Source organism: Miscanthus floridulus, chromosome 2 (assembly GCF_019320115.1).
Source record: "Miscanthus floridulus cultivar M001 chromosome 2, ASM1932011v1, whole genome shotgun sequence".
NCBI lineage: Eukaryota > Viridiplantae > Streptophyta > Magnoliopsida > Poales > Poaceae > Miscanthus > Miscanthus floridulus.
This window is the reverse complement of record NC_089581.1, coordinates 65666422-65679002: the sequence shown is the minus strand read 5'-3', so window position 1 is coordinate 65679002 and position 12581 is coordinate 65666422. Positions and strand designations below refer to the sequence as shown.

The 12581-nt window shown below is 42.5% G+C and overlaps 1 pseudogene; it reads right to left on the bottom strand.

Annotated features, from left to right (window-relative positions):
- Positions 1 to 11604: 11604 nt before the first annotated feature.
- LOC136536660 (uncharacterized) lies at positions 11605 to 12386 on the bottom strand (annotated as a pseudogene).
- Between the last annotated feature and the right edge of the window lie 195 nt (positions 12387 to 12581).

The window sequence follows — 12581 nt, the reverse complement described above, 5'->3', positions numbered from 1 at the left end:
AAGACAATGCTATTTTGACATTTAATTTCTAACAAAAATGTTTAAACACTAGATCCATGTTTTTGTACTGTTGGTTGCTTCTAAGTAAGCACTTGAGCATGGTGTAGGTCGAAGTTGTGTTGGATGTCACGTTGCTCTTGTAAAAATTGCCCAAACCTCCTTAGAACGCGCTATAACCGCGTTGTTGGCGCTCTATTCGTGAATTGGCACTCTAGCGACGAGCCCATGTTGGCATCCTTTTATCTCCCGCTTTGGTTGCTCTATGGTCGTGACGATTGCTTCGCTAGATGGCTGACAGTGTTGGCTATGGGTCAGTGAAATTGGTTGAGTTTCAATCGAGGTAATCATTCACCTTTGCTTTGCTTTAAAATGCGTGCACGGCACCGAGCGTAGCCGCTCGGCCTAAGTCCGCGATGGGTGTTGGTATCACGCCGTGGCCGGGTCGTGGCCGCAGACCAGCTCGTGTGCACAGAGGGTGCCACGCAGCGCCTCGGCCTGGCATTGGCTGGCCTCGGCTAGCCGCGGTCTGGCTCCCACTGTGCCATACACTGGGCCGAGCTAAGGCTGTGGCTATCGTCTCTCATTTGACGTGGCGTCCGCCTCTCCCATTGTTTCACCTACCGCGTCTGGGCTAATGACCTCGATCGCAGGGACGATGGTGATGTCCCTCTACCACGCTTGCCCCCTGCAAGCCGATGCTAGTGCGACTTGCTCGGGTCCCTCCGCTGCAATTCAAGCGCTTCGCGCCAAGCCTCTAGGTCTCATCGTCTTTGTGCACATGCTCATATGGCTGCCATCGATCGGGTCACCTCGTCTTAATCCACTCGAGCTCACTCGTGTGACCTCCCCACAGCCGCACCATGTGTAGAGCCACCGTCCCTTCCTCTTCCTAATCACCAGCTCGGGCTTCGCAGCGTAATTCCCCACATCAGTGGGTGGCATAGCTAGTCAGCTAGGCGCCCTATTCTCCTCAAGCCCGGTCGATCACTACTAACCAGCAATTTGATGTTTTGCTCGCCGCCGGCCGTGGGCGCCACTGAATCGATAGATTGGAAGGTAAAGCATGTAAGAGTGGTAGCAGTTCGATTGCTTATAACCCCAAGCTTGCCTTGACTCCTTCCATCCAGTGCTCGCGTTACTTTAGCCAGGATGCTCAACGATGGAGTGTGGATGCGTCGGTGCTACGCTCAGAGCATCGCCGCACGGTGCGGGCGCACGTGGCCAGACCGCCACAGCGCTCCCCTGCTTCAACAGTCAATGGGGTGTGCACCATGGTGAGCCACTGATGCTTATCCGCACTTTCTACTCTGCCGAGCGTACATAGGTTCATTGGAACAGGCGCGCCACCGCCGTAGATAGCCGCTCACCGCTGTAGCCCGCGACAGTGCGTCTCTGAGTCCCTAACCACCACCCATCCTTGCGCGTTTAGCTATAGATGGTGGTTGGCCCCTTACTTCCATCGTACCACGCCTAGGTTGCCCGACGTAACCGCCTTATGCCATCGGCCGCTGCGTCGGCGCGCGCGGGGATCCCCAAGGACCTTCCTGTGGTAAAGATGAAAACATCCGAGGGTTTGGTTGCAACATTACTGACGGTAGAAATAATGCACATAGTAGTCATGTTATTATCTAAAAGCACAGGGGCTTTTCTGCAAAGCCGCCGTCACGCGCACGCCCTCGGCCTTAGGCCATACTGGGCCGCTGCAACACGCACGCAACCGCACCCACGCTGGGCTGCTGGGCCGAATGCTTGCCACCGGCCCTTTTTGTTTTCTAAAGCATTTTTTCTAATTTAGTTTCTAAGGTAAACTTATAAATTCAATATAAAATTATGTAGTTAACCGAAAATTGTGAAATTAATTTTGTTAGGTTTCTAAAATCTTGATCTATCTGCTAGTATATTTTGTTCACATAGTTTTATAATATTTTTAAAAGTGGTCTAATTAATTTGAGATGCTTAATATTGTTAAGATATAAACTTGAAGGAATTTTTGTGATAAATTGGTGATAGTGTTGGCTCTAAAACTTTCACAGTAAATTTCTAACATTATTAGGTGCTCACTGTAATTTTTGTAGCTCCATAATAATTAGTTAGCTAAGGTAGCTAAATGAGTCCTAGTTCAAAAATATATATTTAATCAATAAAATACCAAAGCACCTTAGGGTTGTAGAACTAAAACATTTTCCAAAAATGAGGTCTTACTTGATGACGTGGATACGTAGACTAGTACGTTAGTCATTAAAGCAAGCTCGTTAGCTTATGGAGCGTAATCGTATTTAGAGTTGCAGTTGTAACGTCCCGCCTCTACAAGGCCGGGCCCGCTTACATCTGACAGCTTTTCTAGGACATAGACTGCCCTCACAGACCCACACAAGTCTTTTCTATGCACTTTATCCTCACTCATGCACACCCAGGAATGACTTCCCTGTTGGTCACCCATCCTGAAATTGCCCTAGACCAAGCACGCTTAACCTCAGAGTTCTTTAGAAACGGGCTTCCAAAAAAGAAGTTGCAACTTGTTTGTATGAGTATCATATTAATCCTGTTAAGCCCTGGGCCATGATGTTACAGTATCCTCCAATCACCTGTAACAGGGGAAATAAAACCCTGAGTACTCGATTGTAATTAGCAAGACTTACCCGATAGGAGGAAAATAAAAGACTCCAAGGATATATAAAGCTTATTTAGCTTGTGGGTTATTGCATCTGCGGAAGCATTACTAAACGTGCGTCCTTATATTCAATTTTATAGCAGCCATCATTAGTTCATTAACTAATCATTCTATGTAAGCACCTATGCTACTTTCAAGTAGGTGGTAAGCAATCAGAACTATTTTATTACCATTCAAGTTTCAGTTCTTACTACAGTGCTAGACCATAGTCAAGTCGGTACCATCTCACGGAAATAACGATTCGTGAATCAATGTATCCTAGTTGGGTACCCTAAAACACAAACCCGTTTGTACCCCAGGCACAAACAAGACCAATCCATTGCACTCCTATCATGGGATACAGGTCTCCGTCCAAACTTGGACTCCAAGCCCACACACTTGAGACTCAGTCCCAGTATGGTGCTTAGACCTCCACCTTTCCCCAACTCTAATCAGTCGGTTCGGAAAAGAGCTGGAACCCACGACAAGAGCGTAACGAGCCTTTCCGCTCCCATAAGCAAGTATGTGCTCAAGATAATAAGTCTGTGACCTAACTACCATCCACAGCAATGGACGGTCCTCAATCGACATAGGCGGAACAAATGCAATTCGAGCCTCGCTCGAATGCCTAACCAAGTCTGGATCCGAAGTACCATTCCACTCGGTCTCCAATTATCATTCATATATATTCTATGTGATAGTAATATAATAACAACAATAATATCTTTCCTATCTCTCGCGAGTGACAGGTAATCACTCGACTTCTACTGGGTCCTATAGCAGAGCAATCTACACGATTCTGCCATACTAGTACGACTAATAGGATAAGGATATATATATATGCAAGTGGTTTTCATTCAACTCCTTAAAACTTAATGCATAAGCATAAAATAAAGTGTAGAATAATAGGGGTTATGCACCGGGGCTTGCCTAGGTAAGATATAACCAAAGATTATCATTCCATCATGGCGACACAATCATCAGGCACCATCTTTTCTGCTTTTCTGGTCGACTCCACAATCCATCGTTGTTCCTATTATGATATACGTGGATGCAACGCAGAGACGTAAATAATCAACGCTAACTGCTATAACAGAACCGACCAATTATACAAAATTAAGTAGGAAAATCATTCGCCAGAGCAGACGATTTAGCAAACTTAAGCCCGTATAACCCGGTAGTCCGTGAAATCACGAAGGATTTCAAACCAACTTCCATTCTAGCCAAGATTGTAATAAGTTTAGCAGTCACCATCACATATTACATAAAAGTTTGCATCTCAGATACATTAGAGTTTAAACATAGTTATTACAAAACAAGTTTGAATAAAAGTAGCGGAAGTCATTTGTTCAAAACCACACACACTCACACGGAGTTCAAATACAGTGCCAGCGAATGATCATTTCCAACAAAAGCATCAGACAAGACGTAAGGAATGACCATGCCCATGGTCCTATGCATCACCCATCGTAGGATAAAGGCAGTTGATACAGTAGCCGTAATACATCTGCCCATCTACAACAAGTGGGAATAAAACCCTGAGTACGAGAAGGTACTTAGCTAGACTTACCCGACATAACCGAAAATAAGTGACACCAAGGATTATGAAGGGCTTTATAGTAGGGTAGCTGACTCATTTGCAAAAAGAAGCATTTTTAGCATTTCAAGAACCTTTCCAAAAGTATTATTGTCAAGTTAATTATTATTATTAACCTGTCGACTAGATTTGCACCTATACTAGAGCAAACATGTGATTAAACAGATAATGATAACCAATGATCATTAAACAACTTCCATAAAGTCCTATTCATTATAACTGTCCAAGTGTTCCATCAACATTACTATGATGAAGTAACTCAAGTCAAGTGCTCACTATCCAGGAGCGATGGCGATTCGAATAGATTCCTAACCAGCTGGTGATTTATTCCTTATACAAACCTCACTCACCCGCTAAAGTGAGATATTGATCACCGAGTCAACTATCTAGGAATCTCGAGTTTGCCAGGAACAACATGTACCCGGGGGCCGACCGACTGTACTTTGGTCTTATCATCTTGCCCCCGTGTCCTACCACACCTGCTCCGGCACAGTGCGCTGCGGGCAATCTACTTGGCCCGAATAATCTCCCAGCTTCGTGGTCGAAAGGTACTTTATACGGCCAGCTAAATATAAGGCATGCGTTCAACATGACTCGAGGCCCAACAACGGTCGGTCCTTAATCGACACAGACGGAAAGCACTACAGTCCAAAACTCTGCAAGTCTCCGTCCGGCCTCAACTTCATTTAACACTTAGTTATACCATGACTTCATAGTCATCCAAGCAGATCTAGGTAACCACCTATAGCTCGTAGGTGACAGGAAATCACCCGACTTCTACCGGTCTAAGCCAGCTAAGCATTGACTCGACTGCGGATACCAGGGTAACAAGGATATAGTATAACAAAGGTAGACAAGGTATAATGCAGCAACGGTTGCAAACAATTCCTGAACATAATGCATCAATTAAAGTAAAGCATTTAATGAATAATTTCAAACCGGGAGAGAAAATGCTCCGGGGCTTGCCTCTCTCGAAGGAGCTCGGGCGGTGATCGGGGCACTCCGGAAGTTCCTCAACGTCCTCCTCGTCGGCTTCGGGCACTTTCTATGGCTGCACGTCGAGCGACTCCTCGGGCTCCTCGGGTATGACGACTGAGTTCTCAGTTTGCGATCCTATATGATGCAATGTGCGTAAGCGCTTATGCAATCAGTGCATCTAATGAGATGAATACAATGGATATGTTTGAATGCAAGGTAGTCAACATCATCCAAGAACATATACTACAAGCACATGTCATCTATTGCATTCTCTTCTACTACTAATATGCTAAATCAACACATCTTATTAAATGCTTCAAAGATACACCAAAGCTTCACTAATTTCTTAATCACACATAAAGCAACACTTGATTAAACCCTAATTAATAATAGGTTTGAATAGTAACATCTATTTTTATTGCTTAGAAAAATCTTAGAAAATTACCATAGCACAGCACTACCCTAAGTAGTCTACTATCAGATTTTCATGGTATTTGAATGAGTGGATTAGCCTACACAAAACTAACTAGCTATGGCATGATTATGAACATGAAAATACTTTGTACTGTGAAAAGTGTCAAACAACAGAGTTAGCATTTTTCCTATGATCTTCATAGCATACAATCACTATACAAAATTTATCACATGCATGTTTTATACAAAGTTTGCTCTCTAGCTAAAATAACAAAAATCAGCCATTAAAGGCACTTGAACTACACCTCATAATTTTTCTACAGTACATGCGTGACACATATTTTTCCTAGGAAGTACATTACATAAGAAGATTAACAAACTTAGAATCATATTTTTCTGAAGCCTATAGGTTTTTCTACACATTTTTCAAGTTATCAGCAATATCCATGATTAAATAAAGTTCTACAGAAAAGTATCTAAAAAATGACATGCAATAATTTTCCCAAGTAGATCTGGTGATAAGGAACCTAGCAAAATTTATTTCAACAGATTTGGAGCAATTTTGAGTATCCAAATATTTTCCAAATCATTTCTCTTTTCAAATAATAAAGAAAAACTGAAAATAAAACATCCTATTGCTACTGGGTCGGCCCGGGGGAATCAGCTGGCCCACGGCCACACTTGGCCCAGCTCAGGCCAAGCGAAGGGGGTGCGGCGGCCTGGCAGGGGCTTCGGTCCACGACCACATGGCCCAGCTCAGCCGAGGCGAAGGGCGTTCACGTCGGCGCCGAGACGTCGCGGCGGCGCGACTCAGCCAGCGGGCCGGCGGCCATTGCCGACTGGGTCAAGGCAAGTGGGCGAGCGCCTGAGGTTCACGAGGAGTTGGCGAATGCGAGCAGGCAGCTTGGCAGGGAGGAGAAGGGGAGGAAGGGGGAGTTCCACGGCGGCCGAGCACGGTGGCGCCATGGTCGATGGCGGCGAGGCGCGAGAATGCGCTACCTGGGCTCAACAGACGGCACAATCGCGAGCACCAAGTGCCAGAGAGCGAGGTGGAGCTGCTGGCGCTTGATTGCTGGCCGAGGTGGAGGAGGGGCGACGAATTCGCCCAGCGGGCTGCGGTGGCGCTCGGTGGCGAGCTCGCTGCGCACGGGAGGAGGGGCGAGCACGGGAGGGCAAGAGAGCGGGCGGGATGGAGTGGAGAGGAGCGCAGTGCGGTCGGCAGGTGTAGGTGGGCACGTGGGAGCGGACGTAGGCTGGCCACGACGCACGGCGGCGTCGACGGCGCATGGCCGCCACGCGGCGGGCGTGTTCTACCGTGGTCGGGACGCGGCGCGGGCAAACGGCGCGGCGCAGCGCGGTCAGCAGGCCAGACACGTGCAGGGTTGGGCTGGGCCGAGGCGAGGCACGCGGCGCTGCGGGAGGCTCACTGGGCCGGCTTCGGCCATGGGCCGAGAAGCGAGGCGGCGACCCGCAAAATAAGAAAAGCCTTTTTCTAATTATGTTTTCAAGAAATTTTCAAATACCAGTTTTCAAATATCATTTTGAGCAAGAAAATGACATCTTTTGAAAATGTACCAAAAATGAAAGTTGATTAGAATTTAATTCTCTACAACTTTGCTTTTATGACCAAAGTCCAATTCTATCTAGATTTTGAATTATAAAATCAAAGTCAATTTTAACTCAAAACCCTAGTTTTTGGGGAATTATTTTTAAGGCAAAATTCTACAATAATTTGAATACAAACTTTGCTCCAAACATTGTGCTAAATAATTCTAGATGATTTACAAGCATAGCCAAACATGTTTTACTAACCTAGCAAGCATAATTTGGGCAAAACAACTCTTAAACAGGTGTATGCAACATTTACGTTTCACGAACATATTTCGTATGTTTCAAAGCAGTGTTTCAGTTGTTATTTACATGATTAGGCATGTATGATTAGGATGCTTGATAATGCATGATATGCATGATTTGCAGTGCCTAAATGCTGGCATAACACCGGGGTGTTACAACCTGCGAGAGTCAGCTCTGATACCATTCTATAATGTCCCGCCTCTATAAGGCTGGGCCCGCTTACATCTGACAGCTTTTCTAGGACATAAACTGCCCTTACAGACCCACACAAGTCTTTTCTACGCACTTTATCCTCACTCATGCGCACCCGGGAAGGACTTCCCGGTTGGTCACCCATCCTAAAATTGCTCTAGACCAAGCACGCTTAACCTCAGAGTTCTTTAGAGATGGGCTTCCAAAAAAGAAGTTGCAACTTGTTTATATAAGTATCCTATTAATCCTGTTAAGCCCTAGGCCGGGATGTTACAGATACATAGAGCTGACTTGTGTGTGAAAACCTCCTGATGGGCTCAGAGAGGATTCCTTTTATGCTACGACCGTAGTGTTTATTTATAACCCTCACTAAAGGTTTTTATAAGAAAAGATGTAAAATCTGCTAGCATCTCTTGTATAAAAATATCCACTATGTTAATGCTCCACCATGTCATTGAATTAATCTTTGCTTCCTCTGTAACTCTGATAACATTGTTATATTCCGCTGTTATAATTAATTGAGGTCATATTCTATTACTGTAATAAAGTGATATAAGAAATGGCTTAAGAATGTTGTAAGCTTTATTCTCTCATTTATGATCCTGATGGAAAATTATGGATTTTCGAGTTCTCCCTTTGGATGTGCTAAACAGGACTACATAGTTTAGTGTCCTCTCTCCTGGAGTTTAGTGTCCTCTCTCCTGGGAGGCATTAAATTAGATGGTTCTGCCACATTAAATAAAATGGTTCAAATTTCATAAAGATTTTTAGTTTATTTGAACGATTTATATGTCCCTCCAAATAAATAAAAGTCCCATATCGACCCTCATCTCAAACTTAGTATGGTCACGACCTTAAAATTGAGCTACATTTTATATGGAATATCCAATCATCCACAATGAGGCAATTGCAAATATAGCTCTATTATATCATTATAGATTCTTCACCATGGCAAAACAAAAAAAAATCTGATGAATTGATTGCTTATCTATACATCAACATGTGTGAAACTAGCATAGGACGACTTATATAGTTTTAATTATAGGCTAATACTTAATGTTGACACTAAAACTTGAAAGTCTAAGGATCAAGAGATAGTAAACTTTTCTACACACTGAATCAACATACTAGATAGGCTTGCATATCCTTGAGAGTTAGGCTAAGTATATCTTTTAGTCGGCTAAGTCTTGTGAAAGTACATGTGTACTGAGAGTTTGTTCCCACATTATTGTAGGTATAATAATTGTGCATGTGCCATTTTGGTGATACATGTGGTACCTTCGTGCTTGACCCAAATTATACATGTGCCTACATTATGCAAGTTCGAGGTCAGTGGGCATGACTCGAATTGCTATATTATCTCTTGCAGCAACACTTCATGTTTGTCTCTATTTAAACTAGTAATCTAAACTTGGTTTGTACTTGAAATAATTCAAATTTATCTAATTCCATGGTAGGAATTTGAATTCTGGTTTGTAATAACTTTTATTCAAGACAAATATATCTAATATTTTATTTCCACTAACGATGATGTAAACATGTTTCATGTTCTCATGTGGTGGTCCGACAAACTATTGAGTTTAGCTTTGTTTCAAGTGTTCTTAGTGTCATAAGGATGATGAGCACATTTGAACCAGATTAAATTGCACAATTTGCCACATAATCTATCTCGAACCTAGCTACTTAGATAATAGGTGCTCAAAGGCCAAAACCTATAATCCGACACCTATAATCGAAGGATCCAAAATCAACCTTCAACTTTAATATGATTTTCAACCCTCAGCTACGAATCAGGTACCAGACCCCCCCCCCCCCCCCCCCCCCGAATTGACATGGTCCTCTAAGTTGTTTTAAAGTTGGTTTTCTATTTTTTAAAAATAAAAATGGATTAATCTTTAAAAATTAATAAGTAATATATCTTAAAATAGAAGAATATGAAACAATTACCATTTTTTCTCTAAAAATGTTATTTATCTGGTAGTGCTCTATTTAGAGTTATTTGGATCTTATGTGTTCATTTCTTAGTGTTTCAGTATGAGTAGTAAAACAATATATATGACGTAATGGTAAATAAGATTCAAACAAATATAAATAGATTCAAGAACACATAAATATCAATTTTGAAAAAATATTACATCTTCCGTATTTACTTGATATACAATAAATTTGTTATGATTTTTACAAATTAAGTCAGATTTTTGATATTTTTTTTAAAAAATAGAAAACCATCTCTAGAGGACTAAATTTGTCCGGTTACAATCAATATCCGATATCCTAGTTAGAGTTATAAATCGGATGCCATGCAATCTGGATGTTAAGAAATAGACTTCTGCTCTTATTATAATCTGTAGTCCATATTATATATTACAATCTCTCACAATTATAATTCTAATCATCTAAAGGTAACCTAAACAGACTGAGCCCTCTTGGTAATAATGTTGTATTATGAAACTTTCGCCTACACTAATTGAACGCATAACATATTGGAAGGTGGTAAGTACAGTGTGGATAATTGCACGAGCAGAAAAAAAATACTGTTAATTATACAATATTTTGGTTGATATCAGCCAATGTTTCGTGTAGTGCTTATGTGACCACATGTATGAAATCGATCAACCCCTAATTTCATCCGCAACTGTGTAATGCGTGTAAACCCCTCTTATCCTTGGTCGTAGCCGCGTAACATGTGTGTGTCTATATATATATAATGTGTCTATATATAACTACTACTCTGTAACTGGCTATAAAATAACTTATTCTATAGCCACTTTAAGTTACAATAATTACTATATTAATTTACGAGATTATAGTAACTATTTACTTAGTGGTTTACTATAACGTTACGTTAAATATCCTCATTTGTTATAGTAACCCAACTATCATAAATATATATTGATATTATCGTAAATTAGTATATAAAATTATCGTAAATGGAGGTGACTACAGAATAACTTATTTTGTAGCTAGCTACTGAATATACTATATATATAATACATACACTAGCCTTGAGATATACGGTTTTGGCTAGCACGGAGGGTGACATCGACCCTGTCCACTCCATTCTACACGCGGGCGGCAGCGGCACGTACGGCAGGTCGGAACGGAGCGCGCGCGTACACAAATCGTTCCAGTCCAACGAGAAGGCAACCGTTGCATGGAATGTTCCCAGGAATATCCCCGGCCTCCAGCCGTTGTTGAAGACCGGCACCGGCCCAACTGGACTAAAATATGGGCCAATTATATAATTAGTAAGCAATTGACAGGGTGATTGCTGCTCCTAATAATTGGCAGCAGCATCCGAGTTATTACGATGGGAATATTGGGACTGAATTTGTTGGATAATGTTTGGATTGTTCTTCAGTTAAATCGATGATGGAGTGTGATTGATTTGAGCTGAGCCACTACATCTATTGAACTTCTATCTGCATATATTATATTAAAATTATAGCTTTAGTTCGTTGTAATAAATCATCTTAAAACTAAGACAGCCACGTAAGAGAAGTGCCTAAATTTAATATCTCGGCATAACAACAAGTACAGTACGATTTATCTAATCTGGACGACCTAATCTATGTAGCTGGCTGCATGATGGCACGTTGAGGTCGACTCCACGTTATTATGCGTGCAAGCAATGCGGTTCGTGCCATACATGTCTCTGAGACAATATATTATATATATACATGTGGTTGATTTGATTACACGGAGATGGAGTATATATAAACTGATCAGATTATCCATTTGACTTTGAATTAACAACTTTGCATATGCAAAGCACAACTTTGCACGCAAATAATGAATCGAACGGAAAGGAGCAAAGTTGTGAAGGTCAACAACATGTGCGCATTAGGTCACAGCCAGGACCTAACAACTAATATAAGCCCATGTTTTTTGCACAGTCCTTAACACACGTGGATTGAGGTCAGTCCCAGCAGCGATTGTGGATCTTTCTCGCTCCCACTGCAAGCATCAGGATCATAGCTGCCCAAAGCGGCGACTCAAGCATCTTCCCTGTGACTTCTGGTGGCCGCTGCGGGGGCGTGTCCTCTCCAGTAAGGCAGCAAGCACGGCGATGCCCTTCTCCCTGAGGGACGATGGCTCGTTGTATGCTTGTAGCACTCCTTCCATAGCGAGTCAACTACCAGATGTCTTGTCCTGTGCCAACTCAAGGAGACCGCTTAGCGCAGCTCCATGCACTACGGAATCGTCACCGGAATGGTCAATAATTAGCTTTGGAAGATCAAACTCTATAGCAACACTCCTGCCTGCCGTGTTTTGCAGCAGGTTTGAGATTCAAAGCTTTCCACTGAAGTCTGGCATCATAGGAGCCAAGAGCATTCTTCAATCCAGCGTAGTAGGCGTAGCCACTTCCCAGGCGAAATGTACAAATTCCAGGTCATTATGACGAATCAGAGATGGATCTGATTTGAAGTTTGTCAGCAGTGGCTCCATTGGATTCCATGTCAAGTTGATGACTCTTGGGATTGCTCAGTTGGCAGTTGCAGCATTATTTGAATTTTTCAAGTAATCAAGTAGAACCCACCGATAGAATGTAGATCATTTGCCATGTCAATGGATTCAACATGCTCTTGTAGCTCAACCAATATACCTTCAATGTTCTATAGGATCACAGTCTGAGACTGCAAGACATCTTTTTTTCATCACCAGAGTGATATCCTTCATCCTATTCACAACATCATTGTGTTAGCTTGCATGGCCTCCATGAAACATTTTTTTGTCTTCCTTGCTGAGAGCGTGCGGCGGGTTGGTGCCATCAGTTGTAACTCTCGCATTGCTAGTTGTAACTCATGCAAGTTTTCAAGTCGACATGACACTGAAGTTTAGAACCAACATACATAAGCGGAGGCAAACTAAATAGCAGTGTACATGATATAATGG